We start from the raw sequence: 12,014 nt of genomic DNA on the forward strand, positions 1-12,014 counted from the left end.
AAACAGATTCTTGAAATTTCGCCAAGATTCCTTTAATAGTTACGATGTTAGAGGGCTACTTTTTATAGTACAGCGGGTCCTCCCTGTAACACAAGCGGCTACATGGCTGCACTTCTGCTTCGCGGTATGATTTTTTTTCAATGTCCATGATTTTTGGGCAGGGTGATATAACATTTCCCGCAGGCCCTCATGAATCTTTTTTTCCTATCGGGGCACCGCTGTTGTTTATCTAATCTGAGCACGAAATTTTCTCCTTTGGTAAAAAATAATGAGAGACGTAGATAATGACAACTAGCCCTTCGCTTGGTATATTATCGAGGCGCCCAGATTTGCAAAGTTGAGCTTTCGTGTCCACAATAGCCGCCACCACATTCGGTCCTGATGTCAATCTAGTAGCAGCTGAACGCTTTATTTGCAAATGCGACACTAGTCATGCCAGTATAGTAAAAAGAAAAAATATTTGACTGCCAAAAGTCCAGTTTCGTGCGCTTTAGGCGACCACCGCTTTTCAAAACATGTTGGCTCAATGATGAGATATTTGCACATCACAGCTACCGCCTTGTGGTACTCAAATTTCGCGAAAACAGGTGACCTACGCTATTGATACAACAGATAATTTCTCCTCGATGTTTTTATATCAATTTATTTAAGGCGCACGTGGACACTTCCTAAGCCGGTTTTTGGGAACGGTTCCTGTTGCCGGCAATCCATTCCAGCAGTGTGTTTAAATGTTTGGACTGGTAAGATAAAAAGTTGCCCAAAAAGAAGATATGGTCACTAGGCGTTGAAAACATCTCAGGAAACGATAAGAAAACACGCGCTTCTAGAGGTTTCTTTACTGAACTGGAGGAATCCCTACAGTTCTACAATATGTTTCAAATGCATAACCGTATCCGTTTACACTGCACCACAAGAGTTCTTATAAAAAATAACTGTAATAAAAGCAATTAAAGCCACATCAACATGGGATTCAGGATAGCAAGAGACAAGCGAAACAAGCTTTAAGGCCTCCTTGTGCGAACAAAACAGTTTCTTTGAACGAAATTGCAAAAACCATAAGATCTATGACCTGGAAAAGATAGGCAGTATCGTGCACACTGGAAGACCAAGCCTACTATAAAACGTACAACAGCATATACTTCATCGCAGCGTATAAGAATTGAAAGATGAGAGGAATTTCAAAGCATACACTATTGGACTTTCACGCTGCTGTGTACTTAATACTATGAAGATATGTACATAAACGCTGCCGCAAGAATAAGAATAATGTAAGCAAGCGACTACCGCTGTAGTTGGTGCAAAGCAACTATCCTGAACTTGCTTCATGGAGATATGACACACAGGACATGAAACGCGCCTTCATTTTTAAGGGGCTTCACCCTACCTTTGGTGGCAAAAGCTTGAGCCACTTGAAAAGCAACATTCAATCGCTGGCCTGAAACCTTTCAAAACTGAACTGTACTTTAAAAATTGCGATTGTCCCTAATAGGCTAAGTTCACACATGTGCTGGTCTTCAGCTGAAGTCCTGCGGTTTTGTTCAGCATATTTCACATGACGTCTCACAATCCTTCGAGGGATGGTAGAGACTGATGAGAGGCCCAATTTTCGCAAATGTCCATATAAGACATCGAGTAAAGAGCAAATTTGGGGGAGTTGGTAAGTGTTCATTTTTCCTCAGAGCATGCAGTTTTCAAAGCTTACGTGAAATAAGTCTTCCTCGGCAACCTGGTTGGCCGTTCTGGCGTTCACCTCACATGATTGAAAGGACAAACTAACTCTAGAGCTATATCTGTTCAAATCTTCTCAAGGTGTGGATTGTGCAAGTATGAAATCAAGGGAAACCGAATGGTGAATATTTCCATATTTGAGCCACGGCTTATTGCCACTTGAGCAGTCCTGATGACATTATGTTAACCTTGCACTCCACCCATTGCTTATAAAAATAGAGAGTATTACATGCAACCGCAGAAATCTCCCAGCAGAAAACGGCAGCAAATTTATTAATAATTCAGAAGATATGATAAATTAACGCAATGGAAAGCGTCCATGCAAGAACACAAATGAAAGACGAACTGCAGGCGGACATTAATGTCCCAACAAGAGCTCTGGGGAAAAGGACATCATTGCGTCATATTATACACATAAATAGCCCAGCAGGTTTCTTACATGAATTGTAATTTCAGATTACACAAAAACATTGGAAATAATAAATCTTTATGTTTGCTACTGTGTTTCTCAATAAATAAGAGAAAGACAGAGCAAGGAAAAGTGCGAATCGTGCGAACATCAAAAATGAATAGGAAGTGCAGACCATATGCGCAGTTTCCTGCGCGTTGGCTTGTTTAATCAGATCTTCAAATTTTCTTATCTTAACTATTCTTATATTGTGGCGGTCTGTGTGTAGAGCTAGCGTCTATTACGCCCAAATTGTCAGACTGTGCTGTTTTTTTCAGCTTTGCGTGGTAATTAAAATCTGGCGAGCAATAAAATGGCTGTCATTCAAACACTGCTCTCATTACAGACTTTCCAACATTCCGGTCAGTACTGCTCTTCACTTCATCCTTCCTCGGAGTTAACAACTTTTTTCTCGTTACTTCAGCTGTCCGTGCGAATGGAACTCCGCTGCTGATTAAATTGCCTGTCATGAATGCGCTGCTTTATCGTCAAAATTTCTGACATTCGAAGCAAAAATATAGGACGCTTCGTCCCAGCTACAAGTATATATACCCGTTCTGGATGCATTTGCTGCTGTATCACCATCAGGAGGCAGAAAATCTTAGACTTTGTAATCTGAGGCATTTAACGGTAAGTACGCGAAAGCCATGAGTTCCCCGTAATATGCGAATTATTTGTCGACACTGCACAACAATTGGACTGAATGCCTATTTTCGTGGCTCTTCAAAGTGTTCCGCATACCAATCCCAGTTTTGAATGTCGGGTCGCTGCGATGCTGCAAGATAACGTTAATACTAATACGAGCGATTACAATTGCCGAGTTCGTTCTCACATAGCGACTGATTTCAGAAAAGCTTATTTTTACTTTCTTCAGTGCTTTAGATTTTGTAGGGAAGACAACAAACCAAGAAATCCCTTCATGCATTCGAACAGGAAACTAACAAATAGACACAGCATTTTCGTCTCCGTAGTAAAATAGTAATGCTAGCAGTTGATCTGATGAACTTAAGGGGATACCAAAATTGCCTCAAAGGCTATAATGTTTGGTCGATGCACAATGTACATGATCCGATCGTTGCCTCAGCGGCACTTGCAAGGAAACCTGTATGTAGACCGGTTTATATGAACAAAAATAAATGCAGAGTAGTAAAAGCTCAGAGAAAAATGACGAAAAACCAAATAGGAAATAGAATAAAACTGATGAGAATCCCAGCTCAAGAGCCTTCTACGACAACCACTCTCAGAGTTCACAGTGACACGTAGTCATATGGCGAGCCATAAAATAACGTTCAAATAGAAAGCTTAAGGCATATATTTTCTGGTAAAATCGATCTATATTGGTCTTGTACTCTTATTTATATGCATGCTTCGCCAGGCTACCTTTTTTTGTGGTTCTGCGTAGACTACCCTAACCGATTTCACCACTATCTGTGTCGCGACGCTGTATTCCTTGGGACGAACAATAAGGGTTTTTGGGTATTTGGGTCTAGGCTCAAAAGATATTCTGTGGACAGATATTTTTTGTCAAGTAAGGAAAAGCAATAATTGTTCTGGGCTAGACGCCTTCCTTAAAGTCAGTCACAATTTATAATCGTGTCCTCGTAGGCCAAATGAAACTTTAAAGCATGTAACAGAAGTAGACTTATAACAAATGGTTTACTGTTTCCTTGAAACAAATAATAGCCTTTCGATTCAGAAACCTTCATTGGCACCCTGTAGATGTTATGCTATGAATTTTTTGTTCCCTGCCATGAGAATGAAGCTTATTTTATGGAAGTTTTAGGAGGTTTAAGACGCCTCCATAGCCGTTGCGTTCACACAAATGTTGGCTATTGGTATTTTCTGTGAATTTATGTATTTAAAAACTAAATAGAATCTTAGGCATGTGAAATGTCAAAAAAGATTTGCTGCCGGACGGACGGCCAAGAGCTCAGTGCAATGTCCGGAATCGCGTCGGATGCACAGGACCTTGACAAGATGACATATATTGTGCACATCTTTGGGAGGTCTGAGTAAAATAGTGATTATCTCAAGAAACATTCATTATGGCGTAAAAGAAGTGCACGAAATCTCCTCATTAATAAAGAGGCCACTTAGTCTGGGGAAAGCAAAATTTTTGAGCACAGCCTTCTAATTTAGAACTTAGAATGTTTCGCCAGACCGAGTTACGATAGCTTTCTTACTGTACCTGAAATAAAAAGCTTCCAAGGTGGGGCTAACAGGAACAGAAAGAGGTCTAGCAAAAAAAGCCTGAAATATAAGCTTTCAGTGTCCAATCTGGAGCTAGAAACAAAAGACAGTGTTCGGAGACCAAGCAAGCTATTCTTTAAAAGCCGGAACTTGGTTGTCTCTGAAAAATTATCGAAGGACGAAGCAACAGGCATCAGCAGAGGCTGAACCCTGTCAGCAACAGGAAAGAAAATTCTACAATAGAGAGACTCATCGCATTAAAAATACGCTACATCAAGAGTGCCAGGCTTGATTAATATTGACCAGTACGTGCAGCAACACACCAGGGTTGATAATACCTTGATTCACTTTTGGCACCTATAAGTATGGTTTGATACAAAGCAACCAATTCCTGCTTTGGTTTACATGCTCTCGTGTTCTGTACAAAAAAGGCCCAATTAACTGTAAATCTCGTCGATGGTTGTTAAGACATCCACTTTACTAATATTCAACTTTCGTTTCCTTGCGCGCACTAATTTTGGAATTTATGCTTTGCTGCCACTGCGGCCTGATATGTTTTGGGTTGAAGAATTGGCCAGCTGACGCTTGTTAACAGTAACAAGAACAAGGGAATATCCGTGTCGGCAGGTAGTTAGTGGAATACTCGAATTACAACAACTGCAGCTCGACAAAGGCGTTGAGATATAGAGGCATCAGAAGTCCGGCATTCGAAAAAATGTTTGTGAACATAAGCAGTGAATACCCCTACCCCTCATGGCTCTGCATGAGCTTCAAAGAGAAACAGACGAACTGACCCCTTATCCTGTGACCTTGACAGCTTAAGCTTCACTGACACAATCGACACAGACAAATTTCCATCATAAGAGCTTCGTTTTTCTTTCATAGTTGTTCGGTAACATGCCCGTAGGTAGACGATAAATCGAAGTCGAGTGAGAAACGAACCTTGAGTGGCCTATGAGATAATAGCGAATGAAAGATCTAAGGAGCGATGAAGAGCGTGTGTTCTCAGAGCATGCCGCTAGAAAATAGACTCGTTCAGTCCCGCTCTAAAATACAAGCAAGACGTTTGAGTTTCTCTTGGTCTTGGATCCAGGTTTGCTTTGTAGCGAAGATGATTCCTGATTCACAGCACCTATCAGCGCGGAATTCACTTGGAGTGTAAGGCTGCGGAAATACATTGATTTGAATCTTGTCCAGCCAATATTTTAAGGCCAGAAGAGAAAGTTAATTGCCAAAAAGAAAAAAAAAAGTTTCTCGAGTACAAGCCGGGCGAATTTGCAAGTGAGAACGACAGCGGAGAAAACACGCAAAAGAAAAATCGCTGACCTCATTATCACTGCCCTCTTCATACAGTTCACAATCTTCTACGCCATTAAGCGCACTCTAAATGCTAAAGTTTCGCAGCAAGCGCGCAACCAAGTTTTGAGGGATGTCATCTCAGGCTGCAGCAATCAAACTGTTAGCGACACGCGCTTCATAGGGCATGTTGGAGTTAGCTCGAGTGTTCCACTGGTCCGCTGGAATGCCCGGCTCTCTTGCCAGCGCTCTCCTTTAGGCCTGTTGCACTTCTCTGGTCAGTGGAAGTGACACTGACCTCCGCGATATTATGAACACAGCCAGTTCTCAGTTCAGTTGTGGATGGCGACTTTTCTTCCGGCCCCTGAAGGCCATCCTCGTTGCTAGTCGGTGAGCATAATTTCTCTGCCCCTCCATCGGTGAAAATTCTATTCATACATTTACACGTTCCGACTTTTCACTTGAAGGCGGCAGTGTAAAGACACCGTCTCCTTGTTGCCATGTTGTCAGCGGAAAACCACGTGTGAACAGCTTCCACTACAACGAAAATCTGTTCACGCCACCACACGAAGCTAAAACGAGGTCAAAAAAGCAGCCAACGGTCGTGTGTGCTCTTTTTGTTATCAGTTCCTGATAGTAACGGATGTATTGCTTTTCTCTTTTGGCGTTTCATGCAGCCTCTACCCGTGTGCTACTTTTTTGTTTTTATGCGTTGTATTCATATTTTAAAGACACAACGTCAAAATCTTGGAATTTAATCCTACATAATTGTTTCATAACTCTTGTTTTTTAAGAACTAATGTCTAGATTCGAATAAATGTGGTAAATTATCTTTCCAAACAAACCATTCTCATCGCTAATTAGATAAGAATACGCAAACTAATCATCAACTCTTGCGCACATACGCTGGGTGTGGAATTTGAATATATCGCGTCATGCGGCTTTATTGCTATAGCGAACGAAAAGTGCCACCGATAATACTCTGGCAGATGAGAAGCGCGCGAGGAATTTCGCTGAAGTGACTGGCATAGCCTTGTTCTCTTTTCGAATCGCGATATTGACAGATCGCCAAAGGCACAAGGTGTTTTCGTCCACGAAAAATGTGTCCATCACTACAAGGAACCTGCCACGACATGACGAATTCCATTTCACATGGCGTCCGACACGTCGTTTATGGCCTTTCATATCACTGCAGATAACATATCTGTCACCTATGTCTCCTGTAAAGTATCTCAGTGATGTGATGTTTTCGAAGTTTCCGAAAAACAGGATTTGTTCGGCATTACTGTCTTCCATCTTTACAGACATCTATGAAAAGGCCAAACAGCTTGTGTTGTACTTTTTCTTTGCTAGTTGTATTGCTCCATACACGATCAAAAATTGCTCCGCTGTGTTTTTCGAGCAAGATATAAGCAATACACCACTGGCATTTGTTTCATAACGGGTACAATTTACACAGCTGCTGTGACTTCCTACCTGCAGACTAAGGAGTGGTGAGTAAAACTATGCCACCGTCCACTGCACATACACTGCACATTCTGTAGTTTCTGAATTCGGAGGTTTATTTCTTACATTTCTCATATTTGAGATGAATGTTGGGGCTGCGCTAAGAATGTCGCGTAATTCGGTTTCACAGAGCAACCCTGACGTGTAAAGGTCGTTGCTACTTTCCAAGCTGGATTTGGTAAATCTGGCTAACGGAAAATGCGACCTCTAAGCAAACAAGCTTAGAGCGACGTGCCGACAGAGCAGTGCACTGTGTGCTGACACCCAAATCGTGGTCAGGAAAATCTCACCGCCGGGAAGTTCTTAACATCTGTATTTTGGTAATCGTAGTATTTGATACGCTTCAAGCTGGACTGAAAATTAAAAAAGAAACTGCCGCCTACGCCTGGGATTCATAGCTGCCCGCAGGAAAGACCTGACCGCGAGGATAATAAATATTTTTCACATTAATTCCAAACGCGATGTCAATTTTTTTTTGTAGAAAGTAAAATCTCAATTTTTACCGATACGGCTCCTATAGTCCTCCGTCGGCGATTAAAAGAGCAAAACTATCCGTATGTAAGCCCATTACCAACAGCTGTTCCAAAATATGCCCTCAGATGCAGCAGCGCCTATTGCGCTCGATTTACGACGGTCGGCTGGGCCCAGCGGCTCAGCGCCTTACCGTTAGGCCACGGCTGCAGGTTCCATCAAAAAGGCAGCGCCACACCCTGCCGAAAAACATTTTTTCGAAAACTATAACTTCCTGCATGGTGACCGCGGTCATTGATTTGCCTCATGGATTGCTTAATATGCTGTTTTTCAGGCACAGTGTTAAGCAGTGTCCTTGCAGTCATAAATATAACATTTCTTCCAATAAAACTCACCACTATTTAAGGCAATTCGCATGTTTTTTGTGGATTTGATTGAAAACCGTACATGCTACTGCGTCTAGTATAGTATTCTTGAATAGTAACCTTTTCTGTTCCTGTTATCTCAGCCTCTATCCTGGTGCGCATCCTTTTCATTCAGACTTCATGCAGCCTGTGAGTAGCGCAGATGCTGAAAAATGTGATGTGCGGAGTACGAATTATTATATGTTCGTTCATTTGATTTATATCCCTGCCATTATATGTGTAATGGGAATGGCTTGCAAGTGACATTCCCATTACTTTACGAAAGCGAACAAATCGCAGTCGCACATGTTGAAACTTTCAAAACTTTGCCTTTCATGTCACTACATCAGAAAGTTCAGAGTGGAATTAAACCCAGAACCAATGTCAAATGGACCCTGAAGCAACTATTCCTAAAGAAGAGGCTTCATAAAATGCTACAAAACACGCACTATTTCGCCATCATCGTCGCGAACGAGTGTACAAGAGTAGATTATTTCTTCTGCAGTTCAAGCTAGAGACAAATTATTATTTTGCAGGCCAAGCCAACATGTCCAACACCTTCGCAGTCCGTCTGCTGTCTTTGGTGGCTGCCATGCTCGGTATGTTTACGAAATTAAAATTTTAAATGTGCAATACTTTTTACTATCATTTTCGCCAAAATAGGGGGAACACGATCTGGTAACCGCGGCAAATAGAACACTGAAACATTCTCAAATTATCAGTCCCCACTGCCGCCGTAGTTACATTTGCTCCCTTTGGCGGATACGCCGCACCATCTAAGCAGTGGTCAATGTTGGAGGAGTTTCCTCCCCTTTCCCACCCGTCTCTCTTCCTTCTGTCAGCAAACAATCTTAAATGCCACAGTCATGGAAGAAAAAGACTTTAACTGCTCTGGTAAACCTAATCATATTCCCCAAGCCTATCACTGTGAAAAAACTTCACACGGGAAATCATTAACTAAATTTCTTTTCCAGAAAGCGCACTGCTGCTTATATATCCCTTTTATATATCGGCGAAGCAGTGAACTACGCTTGCATTCAACTAACCAACAAGCTTGAGTGCAGATCTCCCTAGCAACCAAACTGAAAAGGAACATTTTCAGCACGAAAATCCTTTCAATAAAGTCGATTATCAACCAATCAGCATATCCGGATTACAAGACTTTCTAGTAAACTGTTGAAAGTTGAAATTGTTGAGAATGGCCTTAATTAGTCTGTTCAAAGGACTAATCAGGGTCCTGTCATTAGTTTCAACTTTCGACAGTATATTTGATGGGCTTCAAGACAGGATACACTGATAGGTTCAAAATCAAGTTTATTGGAGGCAACTGCGTTATGAAAATGTTGCTATATAACATTGTTCCCCACTAAGTCAAACTTTCATCGCGGATATTTGTAAATACACGCGGTTCCTCTTATATAAACAGTGTCATGAAAATTATGACGCAAGTGCGCCGCTATGAACGGCTAGATTAGAGCAGTAATGTTTAAAACACTTCAATTCAAACTTCTTAACACAATTCTCTGATATTTTGTTTTCAGCGCTGCTGTCTATGGCACCCAATGGAGCTGAGGCGATTCCTCTATACATTATGGATGAGATGAACAAGGGGAGGGCAGAAGACATGGCTAGCAAGGAATGAAGTTCACCTGTTGCTGAATAAACACGGGCAGTGAACGACATCCGCATTTGCTCATTTCGTAACATACAAACAAAAGAACAAAGTCTTAAATGTCAAACATTGCCTTTTTTGTCAATAACTTTTTTCAAATGCCACTACTAAGCTGAACATTTCGCAATCTGCAACAATTGCTTTGCGATTTAAAAAAAAATTGTATGTAAAGTGCCAATGGTGGCGGCCAAATTCAAACAGAATGGTATCATGATGGAAACGACGCTCGCACACCCGCGTAGATCAGATGGCAGCAGATACTAACCGCAATCCATATAAAGTGGATGGACACCGTCGTTATAGGCGGCGTTTATTGTATGGAAAGTAGTGCAGTGTTCTCAAATCAGGTTTCCTTGTCTTATTCATCTACGATAGATGTATCGCTGGTAACATAAAGTGAAAACGAAGAAGACAACACCCGCTGTTCGACGCACTGAAAGATATTCGGCTTCGCTCTTTGTGACGCTGCTCTCTCAGACATCACAGGCTCGTTGTACTGATATAACATCAGGAGAAATGTTCATCACGATGAGTTCTCGGGTAAGTTTATTCATCGGGAAAAGAAGGTGCGCTTGTCCCGTCCTCTTTCATGCGATTGTCCCTTTTGTGCAGCTCATCTTTCCACTATGATGAGAAATCTGCTGATCCCGCAACGGTATGAAAATATTACGTGTAAGGGAACGACTCTGTAATCACTGCAAACCTAGATATCGTCTCTTCAAATAAGTAATACTGTTAGTCTCTTAAAATTGAGATACAAAATTTATACTTTTCTGGCTAACTTGAACCACAGATGTTAATTTTGAATATAGCATAGATTCTAATCGGCCGCGATTTCTCTTTGGCGCCTCTGAGGCTTCCAAATGAGTGACCTATTAAAAGTTTTTTCCGTCCTGATTAGCTACAAAAGCCCCAATAGGTTCATAATTATTTCTTAAGAACGCGACACCCTGCCCGCTTTGAGGTAGAAACTCTCTAGGTTTCTAAATTTTCAAGATTATTAATTGACTGAAGTGTTCATTTAATGTTGATGCTCCCAAGTACCCCTGATCTAGCTCGGCATCTTCAATTCCTGCTAAATGCCTTGTCTTAACGTACACCACTCGCCAAATGCGCGTCAGAAAAATGTGTATTTTAAAAGTCTGTTCCTCAAAATAAACTGTTATTTATCTTATATTTCACCCTAGAAGAACTGGTTCCAATTCAGCTATTTTAATTGTACCAGATATATCCTCCCTCATCTCGTACACTCCATGAAACACAGCCTAGGCCAAGAGACCACTTCTTTATTCACTTTACGATGTCAAATAACTGCACACCATGTTCAAATCCCACAATAAAAATAATTGGAGAGTACAGATTCGGTAACAGTACTGCAATTAACTAATAACGTGAAATTACCTCAATACATAGATGCATGATTTCATTGACACTACAGTCAATGAATAATGAGTTTTAATAAGAAGTAATTGAAATTAGTGAGCATAATTCTCCTCTTCTATATCAATTCGAGTAGAAAACCGCGTCTTTAGTTACATTATCTTTCCAGAAGCTCTTCAGAAAGAAAAAAGCTGTTCCGCAAACGGTAGCAAGTCAACAACCCGTTCCTAATCCTTGAGTTCTACATAGGCCTTTCGAAGTTATGCACGTCTGTTTCAACGCGCCGGATCGTGATTCCATAATGCGACACTCTTTCGATCCTTCTTTCTGGAAATGTTTCAAATTTTAGTCAGGTATGAAGGGTCCTTATGGGAAAGCTTTATCACTTGCTGACATAAGCAGTAATGTCATCCCTGATTACGAATATCCTGGTTTTTTTTACGGTGTTTACTGTCCAAAATCGACTCAGGCTATGAGGGACGCCGTAGCCGAAGGTTCCGGATAATTTCTACCACATAGGTTTCTTTAAGTTCGCCTTGCCAGCGTACAGTACACGGGCCTCTACAATTTTGCATCCATCAAAATGCAACCACCATGGCCGGTATCGAAATAACGTCTTGAGGGTCAGCAGCCGAACACCATAACCAAAAACCATCAAGGAGGCTTCCGTTGACGAATGGTCTTATCAAATCGTTGCAGTGTTTATAGACGCCGCTGCTGTTGTAATACACAAAATGCGCACTCGCACATTGATTCCGATGCATCCTACAGTAATATATTAAACTGAACTGGCGAAATATATTCCAAGATTGAAGATTTCTTTCGGTTGTGGTAGCGATGAAAATAGTTTAATTTTTTTCTTAAATCACGGACCTAAAGTCAGCAGTGACTCGGCCATCGTTTGTACACAATTCCTGCC

At 41.3% G+C, this 12,014-nt stretch overlaps 1 long non-coding RNA gene across 1 annotated transcript; it reads left to right on the forward strand.

The window, feature by feature from the left end:
- Positions 1 to 2,768: 2,768 nt before the first annotated feature.
- LOC144118674 (uncharacterized) lies at positions 2,769 to 9,707 on the forward strand. The gene is made up of 3 exons (XR_013312103.1): positions 2,769 to 2,806; positions 8,580 to 8,642; positions 9,585 to 9,707. It is a non-coding gene; the product is annotated as an uncharacterized LOC144118674 (long non-coding RNA).
- Positions 9,708 to 12,014: the final 2,307 nt, after the last annotated feature.

The sequence above is a fragment of the Amblyomma americanum genome, chromosome 2, assembly GCF_052857255.1.
Source record: "Amblyomma americanum isolate KBUSLIRL-KWMA chromosome 2, ASM5285725v1, whole genome shotgun sequence".
In the NCBI taxonomy this organism is placed as follows: Eukaryota; Metazoa; Arthropoda; class Arachnida; order Ixodida; family Ixodidae; genus Amblyomma; species Amblyomma americanum.